Below are 9,907 nucleotides of genomic sequence, written 5' to 3'. Positions count from 1 at the left end.
CATAGCACTTGGCCCCTGACTATGGAACACTAGTACACTGTGCCTCAGGGGGCCTAAACTGTACAATCCCCTGAGAGGGAGCTTCGGCTCCAGCCTTTATACTGGAAGCTCCTCTTATAAGACAAACCATCATTAATTGGCGTTCAATCACTATAGCAAAGTTTAAAATAGTTCAATGCACACAGAATATTTATCAATATGCTGATCAATTAATCCAACTAGAACAAAATTAAAATGTTTGCTTACATAAACATGCATCTGTTCTTTTTTTAATCGTATGGCACACACAAACACCCCTAGGCAGTACATTACAAATGGAACATACCATAGTCAGCTGTCTATATAAGGCTCCGGAGACCTCCCGCTCTGACTTGTCACCCTGCCCTGGAAAGACTCCTGACATAGGATGATCACTTAATTATCTTACCTCATCATCATTTGATACAGCGGCCCAACACAGCCAGCATGTTTTGGTGCTCAGGAAAGCTAAAACATTTCCCTGATATCAAAGACATCGAATGTCACAGAACTGCAAAAACAGAACAGATAAAGTCAGTGGAACAAGTTAGGGATAGTTTGCAGATTGTTTTACTTTAGTAGACCTACTTCCTCCGAAACAGGAAAAAAATTGTTTTAGAACCATAGACAACTCTGCGAAATTTCTTCTTTATGCCTGTTTGCACATATGCTAGGATGGTAAAGTAATATAAGGTCTTATGCATCCCACCCTGCGCAAAAATACCTCATAGCATGTACTTACACATATCATGTGTAACATTATGATCACCTGCCAAATAGTGTGCTGTCCTGCTTTGGTTGCCAAAATGACCCTTACCCATCGAGGCATGGACTCGGTATGCTGTGGGATCTAGCACCAAGAGGTCAGCTGCAGATCTGTTCAGTCATGGAGGTTGAGAGTTGAAATGGGTCTGCTTGCACGTTCCACAGATGATTGATTGGAGGCCAGATCGATACCTCAAACAGATTCTTCTGGTCTTCGAAGCTACCTTAAACCATTTCTGTTTTCTGGCAGGGTGCATTATCCTGCTGAAAGATGTCACAACCATCGGGAAAAGTAATTTCCATCCAGATCCATGGACTACAAACCGACATGTACTGTGCATTCTAACAACTTTCTACCAAAACCAGCATTAATGTCTCCAGCAGTTCAAGCTGCATGAGCATTTCTCCCCACATGGATCTATAAGTCTGAGCTGCCTATGACACACCACCACTGTTACTTCCCTGGACCACTTTTGTTAGATACTGACCAGTATCTAAAAATGTCAGACTCGCTTAAAACCCTTAACTTCTAATTTTTCCTACTTATGACACAACATTGAGGACAAAATGTTTATTTGCTGCCTAATAAATCCCATCTTCAACCAAGTCTCATGTTGAAAAATTAGTGTTCACTTAAACAGTCACTCTTTGTCATGCTATGCCTGATCAGAGTATATTCAGTTTATATGTTGTTCTCCATCTTGACTGAGCACAGATTAAAGCAGAACGGTTCTTTTAATTAAAGCTCTTTGCATGCTGTCTTCGAATGGTTTTCTGGAGTCGTTAATCCAAATACCCTTTGTAATGTTTTTTATTTCACAAGACTAATTAGCATAGATCTTCTTCTTAGTGCGGTAAATTGATAATTTACACTGTAGTAGATTGGAAAAGTTTAAGTGGAAAACAACACTGATTGCACTGCTTAGATTTTTTTATTAGAAAGACTTACGTTTCTTTAGGTCTATGTCAGCAAGTCAAGTTTTCTTCCCTTTTTCTTTAAATCCATATATTTATGAGTTAAGTTTGTGTATTCTGTGCGCACAGGCATGACCTTCGAAATCATTCAACTGTAAGGAATATAACAGCCCAACAAAATCATTTAAGAAAGGTATTTCTGAGCGGATTGTGGTGTTTCTCTTTCACAGCCTACGCTTCACACTGCATGTGAAGCGTAGGCTGCATCATTTTGGCTTGCGCAAGGATCACAGCGACCAAATTTAAGAACAAGGCATGTCATGGGTATCTGAATACCACAAGAGTGCAATATTTCTGAGAAGTGGTGGCAATCGATAAAGTTTCTTTGGGTAGCATCTTGTCCCTTTCTTTTGCACTTACAAAAACCCAGAGGCTCACTTTCCTTTGGTTGAAGTCTTTGCACGCAAACCACAGTGTCTGAAAACTTGATGTGACAGTGGGATTTATTGCATCTTAATTATTTAATGGTGTGTGAGCTATGCTCAATCTTAAAAAAATAAAATAAAAAAACAGAGGCAGAGTGCTAAAATAGATGTGAAAGAAGAAATGTATAAAGAAGAAAAGATGAAAAAGCAAGTCAGAGAAGATGAAAAAGGGTTAAGGAACTTTCACTCTTAGCAGATAAATTACTACTTACCTTATTGTCTCCCATTCCTTAAGGAGGGCAATGAAATTCACAAAAGATGTATATGAAGAGCTCAATAATTACATCAAAGAGTCTGAGATGTTAGCCACACCCCTGAACTTTCCTACCATTCCAAAATGTTTTAGGGATTGCTTGTAGGCATAATTTAAAGTGTAAAGGATCCAACGACCCATCATATTTTTTCTGTATGAGCTGAATCCTCTTCCAGTCCACACTGCTGCTTATCCTCAGCAATGAGACAGAGTACACTCTGTCCCTAGCCCATCACAGAGGCAGTATAAAGACACATAAAAACAGTGAACAGAAAAGCAACCACATCATAGGTATAAAGACACCAAACTAAAGTCAATGTCATTCCATGTTGCTTCCAAGATAGTTATATTTTGATCATAAATGTAGTTTTACAACCATGAATCTACTCAAATTCAAATGTTAATGTGCAGAAACCAGCATTATGTTGCTGAAAATTTAAAATTCACTGGACATGTTCTGAGGAAAAATAAAGACCACCCACCTCTACCACAAGATATATTTATGATGTGCCTAAAGGGTGCTGCCAGGGTACCTACAGGCTATCTAAGGGGTACTTGTGTGGTACTTTGGTTGTAGTTGTGGGGCACTCACAGGAGTAGCTAAGGGTACTTATGGGTACAAACAGTGGTACCCGAGGATGCATATGTTGGGTAATTATGAATGTAATTACAGCTACAGAATACTTATGGGTACTCTTGAGGTACTCACTAGGTACCTGGATGTGTATATATGTGGGGTACATCTGGGAAATCTACAAAGGTACTCAGGGGGTATGTACATATGGTAGTGGGAGGGATTACATCAGTAGTAATATGAGATTTATTTGACCCAAAATCAACCAACTTTTATTTACATTATAAGCTGTAGTCCTTTTAGTTAACAAGAGCAGTACTTTTATGGAAATACGTATTACCAAATCATAGAACACAATAGAAGGAGCTGCTATAGGAGTGAAAATACAGCAAAAGCAAAGTAAGTTTTGGGTTTCTTTGAAGAAAGATCTGGGCATGTGGTTTCAAGTGCAAACTTTGATGATAACAGGATGTGATTCAGAGGTCTGCTTTTGTCCTTCTGAAAAAGTGCTTGTGTGAGAAGCGAAGAAAATGGAAGCACGGAACCAGCGAGTGTATGGCATCCCATGGGTTATTCAAAATTTAATATAATTTGCACAAATGTCTTCATACAAACACGATGCAATCTGACTCTGAAGAAAGAAGATCCTCTTCATTTCACTCTCATGAGTAACAGATATTTACATACAGACTGTTTAGTAAAGGCAAATTTACTATGACTATTATGTAATTTTATTTAAAACTAATCCCAAATGTAAACACTGTTTAGTAAATGCAGCGAGGTGGAACGGAAATAGAAATGCTGCTACATGGTTTAATGTCCAGCCACTTTACAATCCTCCTACATACAGGGGTTGGACAATGAAACTGAAACACCTGTCATTTTAGTGTGGGAGGCTTCATGGCTAAATTGGACCAGCCTGGTAGCCAGTCTTCATTGATTGCACATTGCACCAGTAAGAGCAGAGTGTGAAGGTTCAATTAGCAGGGTAAGAGCACAGTTTTACTCAAAATATTGAAATGCACACAACATTATGGGTGACATACCAGAGTTCAAAAGAGGACAAATTGTTGGTGCACGTTTTGCTGGTGCATCTGTGACCAAGACAGCAATTTTTTTGATGTATCAAGAGCCACGGTATCCAGGGTAATGTCAGCATACCACCAAGAAGGACGAACCACATCCAACAGGATTAACTGTGGACGCAAGAAGAAGCTGTCTGAAAGGGATGTTCGGGTGCTAACCCGGATTGTATCCAAAAAACATAAAACCGCAGCTGCCCAAATCACAGCAGAATTAAATGTGCACCTCAACTCTCCTGTTTCCACCAGAACTGTCCGTCGGGAGCTCCACAAGGTCAATATACACGGCCGGGCTGCTATAGCCAAACGTTTGGTCACTCATGCCAATGCCAAACGTCAGTTTCAATGGTGCAAGGAGTGCAAATCTTGGGCTGTGGACAATGTGAAACATGTATTGTTCTCTGATAAGTCCACCTTTACTTTTTTCCCCACATCCGGGAGAGTTACGGTGTGGAGAAGCCCCAAAGAAGCGTACCACCCAGACTGTTGCATGCCCAGAGTGAAGCATGGGGGTGGATCAGTGATGGGCTGCCATATCATGGCATTTCCTTGGCCCAATACTTGTGCTAGATGGGTGCGTCACTGCCAAGGACTAACGAACCATTCTTGAGGACCATGTGCATCCAATGGTTCAAACATTGTATCCTGAAGGCGGTGCCGTGTATCAGGATGACAATGCACCAATACACACAGCAAGACTGGTGAAAGATTGGTTTGAACATGAAAGTGAAGTTGAACATCTCCCATGGCCTGCACAGTCACCAGATTTAAATATTATTGAGCCACTTTGGGGTGTTTTGGAGGAGCGAGTCAGGAAACCTTTTCTTCCACCAGTATAACGTAGTGACCTGGCCACTATCCTGCAAGAAGAATGGCTTAAAATCCCTCTGACCACTGTGCAGGACTTGTATATGTCATTCCCAAGACAAATTGACACCATACTAATAAATTATTGCGGTCTAAAACCAGGTGTTTCAGTTTCATTGTCCAACCCCTGTATATGTCCAGTGGTTTTAACCCTCTTGTTGTCCTCATTTTCTGTATACACTGTGTCCTCCAGGTCAAAATGACCCGTCTTCACTAAACCCCCAGTATAAACGGCTTAATTGAATTTTTAACACCAAATTTCATCTTGCATATTGTCATTGAGCTCAAAATGTGTGAATACTTGAGTTTTCTCTCTTCACTTGAATTTCTATAGCTTAAGAAAAGAAAAAGAAAATTGCAAAAAAGGAGTTTTGAATACATTTTTATTCATCCCAATGACTCAGTTTCATTTTTTTTTGTCCAGTGAACAATTTAAGACAATGTACAATACAAAAATATGTAAAATAACATAACCCATTCCACTAATTAGCATATGTAGGGTAGTATACAAGTGCACAGCCCTTGCAGATATATTTCTTACACCTGCAGCACACAGTATGTGTTTTACAGTCCTTCTTTTGAGGGCAGAACTGACATCTCTTCCTCTTACTTGCCCTAGCTGGGGAAGTGGCTGTGGTAGATGGATCCTCAGGTTGATCAGGAGCTCCTGCACTCTGAATAGCTTTCACAACTGCTGCTGAGGGTTCTGTGTGGGGGACATGCTTCCTTCTTTCAATGAGTGGAGTTACAAGTGCCTTTCCTAGCTGCTCCAGGAACAACCTCCTCTTGTTCTGCTTATGAGACATCCAGGTTGTGTTGATCTATCTCGAAATCACAAAGGCATTGTAGGAGGAAACATCAATGATGTTGTGGAAGATGACCAGGGGCCAGCAGGCAGTCATTCTTCTGCAGCTATATGTTCCAATCGCCTTATCCAGGTTGTCCACACCTCCTTTGTTGCGGTTGTAGTCTAGGATGATGATTGGCTTCCTGTCCTCACGATTGCTAATGTCACCGTCTGTGTGCAGTGTGCTCAGAAGAACTACATTCTTGTTTTTCTTTGGGAGGTGGAAAACTAGAATGGCGTTGGGCGTGAAGGCAAACTTTGAGGAGAAGACCTCTCTCTCCTTTGACGCAAGAAGTGCAGGTGGGAGCTCAGGCTTAGTCTTTCAAACTGTACCAACCATGGTGATCTTCCTCTTCAGGAGCTGCTGTCCGAGTTCATAAGATGTGAAGAAATTGTGATATGTCACATTGTGACCCCTCAGTCCCTCTGTCGCATCAAGCACAACTCGCATCCCCTGGTTCTTCTCTGGGCATCCACTGGTCGGCTTCCCAGTATAGACTTGCATTTTCCAAGCATAGCTTGATTTGGCATCGCAAGCCACCCATGACTTGATCCCATATTTTGCTGGCTTGCTCGGCATATGGTGTTTCCGTGGTGGAAACAGAGGCTGGGGACTCGGGGTTGGACTCTTTCATCACCCAGGCTGAAGTCACCGAGATGGTTAAAAAGCTCCGCGGTGGATGAGATCCGCCCTGAGTACCTCAAATCTCTGGATGTTGTTGGGCTGTTATGGCTTCAACATTGGGTGGCGGTCGAGGACAGTGCCTCTGGACTGGCAGACTGGGGTGGTGGTTCCCCTTCTTATGAAGGGGGACCGGAGGGTGTGTTCCAACTACAGGGGGATCACACTCCTCAGCCTCCCTGGTAAGGCCTACGCCAGGGTATTGGAGAGGAGAGTCCGGCCGATAGTTGAACCTCGGCTTCAGGAGTAGCAATGTGGTTTTCGTCCCGGCTGTGGAACACTGGACCAGCTCTATACCCTCTACAGGGTGCTCGAGGGATCATGGGAGTATGCCCAACCGGTTCACATGTGTTTTGTGGACCTGTAGAAGGCATTCAACTGTGTCCCTCGTGATGCCCTGTGGGGGGTGCTCCAGGAGTATGGAATCGGGTGCCCTTTATTAGGGGCCATCCGGTCCCTGTACAAGCGGAGCAGGAGTTTGGTCCGCATTGCTGGCACTAAGTCGGACCTGTTCCCGGTGCATGTTGGAGTCCGGCAGGGCTGCCCTTTGTCACCGGTCCTGTTCATAACTTTTATGGACAGGATTTCTAGACGCAGCCAAGGGCCGGAGGGGGTCTGGTTTGGGGACCAGTGGATTTCGTCTCTTCTTTTTGCAGATGACGTGGTCCTACTGGCCCCCTCTAGCCAAGACCTACAGCATGCGCTGAGGTGGTTCGCAGCCGAGTGTGAAGCGGCTGGGATGAAGATCAGCCCCTCCAAGTCCGAGGCCATGGTACTTGACCAGAAAAGGGTGGCTTGTCCCCTTCAGGTTGGAGGGGAGTTCCTGCCTTAAGTGGAGGAGTTTAAATATCTCGGGGTCTTGTTCACGAGTGGGGGAAAAATGGAGTGGGAGATCGACAGACGGATCAGTGCGGCTGCCGCAGTAATGGGGGCACTGTGCCGGTCCGTTGTGGTGAAGAGAGAGCTGAGCCAAAAAGCGAAAATCTCGATTTACCGGTCGGTCTACGTTCCTACCCTCACCTATGGCCATGAACTTTGGGTCATGACCGAAAGAACGAGATCCCGGATACAAGCGCCTGAAATGGGCTTCCTCCGTAGGGTGGCCGGGCACTCCCTTAGAGATAGGGTGAGGAGCTCGGCCATCCGGGAGGGGCTAGGAGTAGAGCTGCTGATCCTCCACATCGAGAGGAGCCAGTTGAGGTGGCTCGGGCATCTATACCGGATGCCTCCTGGACGCCTTCCTCGGGAGGTGTTCCTGGCATGTCCCACCGGGAGGAGGCCCACGGGATGGCCCAGGACATGCTGTAGGGACTATGTTTCTCGGCTGGCCTGGGAACGCCTTGGGCTCCACCCGGAGGAGCTGGAGGAGGTGTCTGGAGAGATGGACATCTGGGCGTCTCTGCTGAGTCTGCTGCCCCCGCGACCCGGTCCCGGATAAGCGGAAGACATCGAGTACGATCTGGGCATATACTGCCGGAAAGGACAACGACCTTTGGACAAAAGACATCAGCATCAGTGATTAGTATCAATGTTACAGAAAACAGTCAAAGAAATCATCAGTGAAAATCACTTTTATTACAAATATGAAAACAGATCACATCTAAATGGAACCAGTTGTTCATACACTGTTACGTCAGGCCCTGGATTGTTGAGGTAGGGCAGCCACCCCACCCACTTGTCCCATACCTCTCTTATGGCTGCAAGTTTGTCTGTCACACGTCTTGCTGGTCTTGAATCATGGTCATCAAATCGTAGCAGTCTTGAGTAGGTGTGAAAGACTTTGATTGGCATTGTGGCTTTGAAAATTGGCCTTCCACTCTCAGCATCCCATAGACTAGCTGTAGTCTCACCTCGGGACCTGTATACACCTGGTAAGATTAACAGCCTTAAGTAGGCCTGCAGGTCAATCTCATCCATCTTTTTCCAGCTGTCTCCATATTTACGAAAACCCTCCAGATTTGTCATCCCCAGGACTATTTTTTCTATTGCTGGTGTGATAAACAGGTAGTATGCCTTGTGGGTCCTGGGGTCATCTTTATGATGTTTTGTATTGGTCATATGCTGCTGAGGACCATGTTATTTTGCCATTTTTTGAAAGGAAAGTCTCTCTTTCAGCTTCAGGGTTTTCTTCTTCTGAAGATGATTCATCATGCTCTGGGTTGTATTCCTCCCCATTTTCTTCTTCGGATACATCCTCCACTTCCTCTTCTGAATCAGAGTCGTCTTTCTGGACATCTGAGCAAATCAGCTCTACAGCGTCTTCAGCAGTATAACGCACACTCATGGCTTCAGCACAGACAGAATTCGGGGTCCTGTTATCTCCAGCACCTTTATAACATCTGGAAATAAACAGGTGGTCTTCTGAAGCCAGCGAGAACACCACCTGATTTGCCTTGTTTACTTCTGCTACTGATCTGAAACACATCTAAAACATTGTAATATTATGTTGTTTGTAAATAACTCTGTGACCTTGATTTCAACTCTATTTGTCTCACGGGTCATTTTGACCCAAAGACCACCTTTGTACCTTTTTTGTAAAGCTTATATAGAAATGTGAATAAAAGCAACATTTCACTTTTTCTATTGTTGGGGCCAATCTAGGAAAAGTCATAAAATTCCAAGTAAAAAAATAGCATTTAGTGGATTTTTTGGGAGGTTTTAACACAGTGGCGGGTCATTTTGGCCCAAGGACAACAAGAGGGTGTCCATGACCTCATTATGAAACATTTTAATGTAGACTTTGCCTGCTTTTGTACAACTTTTGGGTTTGATTCTGTTGTCTTTGTTCAAATAAATTCTATCTTTATGATCAAATTTTTAAAAAAGCAGCTCCACTTATATTTCTTCTGCTTTAGTCGTCATATAGTAAAATAATACTGAAATTATGATGAAGAAATGCCCAGTGAAAACACGGCACTGGGAGATTAGTGTTCCAATTTGATAAAATCCTTATTTACCTACTTGCATGAATTAATTCGTTTTGGCATTGCTTTCCTGTGATGGTTATACAAAAGTTAGAAGAGGCAGGATGTTTTACTCTAAGGTACAGCTTGAACCCTCTATCCATTTCTACTGGGAATGCAAACTGAATTTGTTCTCTGTAGTCTTTTGTGTGATGCAGACCCAATAGAAAACCAAGCAGACAGACACCACTTGGCATCTTCTAAAAGGTTTTAATGGTAAAAATCAGGGACTTGAAAACTAACCGATTTGTGCAAAATCAGACATGTATTTTTTTCTCTTGTGAGATGTTTGGTTAAAACAGTTGAGATTAGATGAAATTTTTGAATGAAATCTAGATGCATCAGTATGTAAATACTGGAATAAGGAAAATCTGATTTGTTCAGATAAAAAAATAAAGTTAAATTTATAAAATAACTGCTGTAGGTCTTCTCTTGTGCTGCCATTCATATTGTGGA

At 43.2% G+C, this 9,907-nt stretch overlaps 1 pseudogene; it reads right to left on the bottom strand.

Moving 5' to 3' along the window:
• Positions 1–521: 521 nt before the first annotated feature.
• LOC124855578 lies at positions 522–8,546 on the bottom strand (annotated as a pseudogene).
• Positions 8,547–9,907: the final 1,361 nt, after the last annotated feature.

Source organism: Girardinichthys multiradiatus, chromosome 19 (assembly GCF_021462225.1).
Source record: "Girardinichthys multiradiatus isolate DD_20200921_A chromosome 19, DD_fGirMul_XY1, whole genome shotgun sequence".
In the NCBI taxonomy this organism is placed as follows: Eukaryota; Metazoa; Chordata; class Actinopteri; order Cyprinodontiformes; family Goodeidae; genus Girardinichthys; species Girardinichthys multiradiatus.
Note: the sequence above shows the minus strand (reverse complement) of the source record. Positions and strands in the feature narration are given on the sequence as shown.